This window comes from Nicotiana tabacum, chromosome 18 (genome assembly GCF_000715075.1).
Source record: "Nicotiana tabacum cultivar K326 chromosome 18, ASM71507v2, whole genome shotgun sequence".
Lineage (NCBI taxonomy): Eukaryota > Viridiplantae > Streptophyta > Magnoliopsida > Solanales > Solanaceae > Nicotiana > Nicotiana tabacum.
Window position 1 is genome coordinate 148,477,359 of NC_134097.1, and position 4,616 is coordinate 148,481,974.

Consider the following 4,616-nt stretch of genomic DNA (forward strand, 5'->3'; position numbering starts at 1 on the left):
CTAGAGTCGTAGTCGATTCTCGTCTTCTTCTTCTCGTTCTCGATGATATCACCTAAGTCCTAAGCACCGCGAACGCCCACGGCCCACCCCTACCGCGAAGGCTGAACTGAAGCAGTAAGCAAACCCTAATGCTAATACCCTATGTCAAACTCGAATTCTCGATGAGTCTGAGAGTCTGAGTGTTGGGAGTTGGGTAATTGGGTTTGGGGCGCAGGCGCGCAGCTGGGCCTGGGTGTGGGCATGTGGGCTGTGGCCCAAAATCAAATAAAATAGGTAATTCATAATTGGGTTTGGGGCTTTGGGGTTTGGGCTGTATAATATATTAGCAAATTTCGGTATTTCGGTATACCGAAATAATTCACTTATAAAACCGAAAACCGAACCGAAATACCGAAATACCGAAATTCACGTACCGAATTAGACCGAAATACCGAAAAAACCGAAACCGAAATACCAAATTAATTTGGTTCGGTTCGGAATTCGGTTTTTCGGTTTTTTTGCCCACCCCTAGCTACAATAACTTTTAATGCGTAGCAAAAATATATAATTAGCTACGAAATTATAATGTAGCAATAGATTTATAGCTATTTAGGCAATTATTGCAACGATAATTAGCAGCTATAGTAAAAATGAGGAATTAGCTTTGTCAATTAGTCAATTTATAACTTTTTTGCAAATGAGTGTAGATTCAAATCCCCAAATTCCTGATAAAAACAAATTTAACATGGCCCGTCAAAATGTAAATGATTGAAGAATAAAGTGACTTTAAACAAATATCAACCGCGGGGAGGAGGGGGAGGGTGTTGAACAGAGATTGTGGTGCCGCACCAAAGGAAAAAGCGATACACATTAGTGGTACGAGGATAACCACTAATTTCTAGTACGAGGATAAGGTGAGGCAGTCGATTATTTCCCATTATTTCTAGTTGAATATTGAATATAAAATAAAACTCCGTAAAGCTTCTGAAATAGAGGGAGTATAATATTCATTTCAAGAGATCATTATAAAAAGGAAGTTGGTGATAGTTTGATTCTCAAGTTATCTTATCTAAAAATCCATAATGGTGTTTCCTACAGAAGCCATTGTAGGAGTTCTCGAACTCAAACTGATAATATTTTTTTTATGTGAATTTAAATATTATTAATTTTTAAAATTTAATTATTTTTAATATTTAACTAATTAATATTGCATATGAATTGTAGATGAAAGTGAAGATGTTAAGACAACCTTGTCACAAGCGGATTCAAATGTGTTTGATGAAGATGATGTGTTGGATATCTCATAAGCATCATGAACATTCTTTTGAATAGTTTGTTTTAAGTTTTGACTTTTAGTGAATGAAATATAGTCTTGTCTTTTAATTTTTTTAGTATTTATTGTGATATATTGGAACAATATAAAAAGTTATTAAGTTTTGCGAATTTTTTCCATGAATGCAAGAAAAAAGTTCTGTGTAACTTAGTGGAGTATATATATGTTATAATCAAATATATGTGTATGGTGTAACTTAGTATATATTTCGATACCGTATGATATTTCGATATCATTTTTTTAATACCAAATATCATACCTAATACCAGTTTTTCTAAAACTTAAACCAGTTACCCTATTAAATACCAACTTTTTTACGATAATTCTGCATTTATCATGCACAGCCCTAAATTACCTATAAAAGGGAAGTTGGTGATAGTTTGATTCCCAAGTTCTTTTGCCAAAAATCCATAATGTTTTTTCCCATAGAAGCCATTGTAGGAGCAGTAACCCTAATTACATTTCTCTTATACTTCCTATGTACAAAAAAATCTCAAAAACATTCAAAGCCCTTACCAACGAAAATCCCCGGAGGATGGCCGGTAATCGGCCATCTTTTCCACTTCAATAACGACGGCGACGACCGTCCATTTGCTCGAAAACTCGGAGACTTAGCTGATAAATACGGCCCCGTTTTCACTTTTCGGCTAGGTCTTCCCCTTGTGCTAGTTGTAAGCAGTTACGAAGCTATAAAAGATTGCTTCTCTACAAATGACGCCATTTTCTCCAATCGTCCAGCTTTTCTTTACGGCGAATACCTTGGCTACAATAATACAATGCTTTTTCTAGCAAATTACGGACCTTACTGGCGAAAAAATCGTAAATTAGTCATTCAGGAAGTTCTCTCTGCTAGTCGTCTCGAAAAATTCAAACAAGTGAGATTCACCAGAATTCAAACGAGCATTAAGAATTTATACACTCGAATTAATGGAAATTCGAGTACGATAAATCTAAGTGATTGGTTAGAAGAATTGAATTTTGGTCTGATCGTGAAAATGATCGCTGGGAAAAATTATGAATCCGGTAAAGGAGATGAACAAGTGGAAAGATTTAAGAATGCGTTTAAGGATTTTATGGTTTTATCAATGGAATTTGTATTATGGGATGCATTTCCAATTCCATTATTTAAATGGGTGGATTTTCAAGGTCATATTAAGGCAATGAAAAGGACATTTAAGGATATAGATTCTGTTTTTCAGAACTGGTTAGAGGAACATATTAATAAAAGAGAAAAAATGGAGGTTGGTGCAGAAGGGAATGAACAAGATTTCATTGATGTGGTGCTTTCAAAAATGAGTAAAGAATATCTTGATGAAGGTTACTCTCGTGATACTGTCATTAAAGCGACAGTTTTTGTAAGTTCATCTGTCATTATTCATCTATTCAGTTTAATTTTTGGTTAATGGACAGGTTAATAATAATTTGAAGCAACGGCAAAGTTGTCTCTGTATGTCACAGTTTTGAGCAGTGAAAGTAGGCACTAATGCTTGCATTATGATAGGTTACCCTTTTTGTTAGATTATCTAAATACTACTAAGGATGATTTTATATAGTAAAAACATAGAACGATAAACGAAAACAGATGAGATTTTTTTGGGGCCTGATTAATTTGGATTTTTCGGGCTTTGGGAGATAAAACTGTCTCTACTAAGTAGAACTTCACTCCAGAACTTTAGTTTGAGAGATTTGATTAAGGATAGAAAATATTTATCACTATATAATTTTTGATAGTAAGAGATGAGAAAATATTTGTATTGAATATCATTTGTATATAACTGTATTCTATTTTGTCCACAGAGTTTGGTCTTGGATGCTGCGGACACAGTTGCTCTTCACATAAATTGGGGTATGGCATTACTGATCAACAATCAAAATGCCTTGAAAAAAGCACAAGAAGAGATAGACACAAAAGTTGGCAAGGATAGATGGGTAGAAGAGAGTGATATTAAGGATTTGGTGTACCTCCAAGCTATTGTCAAAGAAGTGTTACGATTGTATCCACCAGGACCTTTGTTAGTACCACATGAAAATGTAGAGGATTGTGTTGTTAGTGGATATCACATTCCTAAAGGGACTAGACTATTTGCGAATGTCATGAAACTGCAACGCGATCCTAAACTCTGGCCAAATCCTGATAATTTCGATCCAGAGAGATTCGTCGCTGCAGATATTGACTTCCGTGGTCAGCACTATGAGTATATCCCGTTTGGTTCTGGAAGACGATCTTGTCCGGGGGTGACTTATGCATTGCAAGTGGAACATCACATTTGATCCAAGGTTTCAATTACAGGACTCCAACTAACGAGCCCTTGGATATGAAGGAAGGTGCACGCATAACTATACGTAAGGTAAATCCTGTGGAAGTGCTAATTAAGCCTAGCCTGGCACCTGAGCTTTATTAAAACCTAAGATCATCTTGCTTGATCATTGTTTAATACTCCTAGATGGGTATTCATCTATCTTTTTTTCAATTAATTGTCAGTACGAGTTTTCCTAATTTGGTAAGTTTGTAAGAGTAAGTGAAGAAGGATTGTGATATAATATATAAAGGTTTGCAGAAAATAATTGACTAGTAGTACCACAATCTCAAATGTAGGTGTTAATTATCTACTTGATCCATAGCTTATTCTGAGTTTGAAATTTGCTTAATATCATGATATTACTCCATCAAATTTAAAGTGATTTATTCTTATGTCGCTCGGGTCTTTAAAAATGTCAGTGTATTTTGATCATATATCAAAATATGAATTATTTTTGGAAAATTAGACACACTCAAAAATACTTTTAAAGGATCTGAGAAGGTTTATACAAATTAATTTTAGAGTAATTGTGAGCACGTGATTTTTGTTTTACGCGACAATCACTCCAAAAGAAACAAAATAATAGCAATTGGTCTTGCTGTACATTTGCTGGATTTTTACGTGGCATTTTTTGCTAGTTATTTGTGATTTTTGCCCATGGTTGTTTTATTCAAAAAATATATGTCTATATGTCGTGTGAACCGTAGTCTGTTTATTAAAAGAAAAATAAAATATGTGCGTCCTTCATTGTATTTTGTCATTAAGTGTTTAGTATAATTAATTGTGTGATAATTGTTGTCCAATGTTTACATGGTATTATTTGGCAAATTATTTTAAGGAATTAAAAAGAAAAAAAAAAGAAAAAAAAGAAGGAGTTTCGGACTTGGGCCAGTCCGATTTTAAAACAAACAAGCCCAAACAAACTCAGCCCAAACCCCATGTAAACCCGGTCCAGACCAGCTGGCCTCAGGGGGCATTCCAAACGACACCGTTTTACTGCAGTC

At 34.7% G+C, this 4,616-nt stretch overlaps 1 pseudogene; it reads left to right on the top strand.

The window, feature by feature from the left end:
- The first annotated feature begins 1,644 nt into the window (after positions 1-1,644).
- LOC107802248 (nicotine N-demethylase CYP82E4-like) lies at positions 1,645-3,877 on the top strand (annotated as a pseudogene).
- Positions 3,878-4,616: the final 739 nt, after the last annotated feature.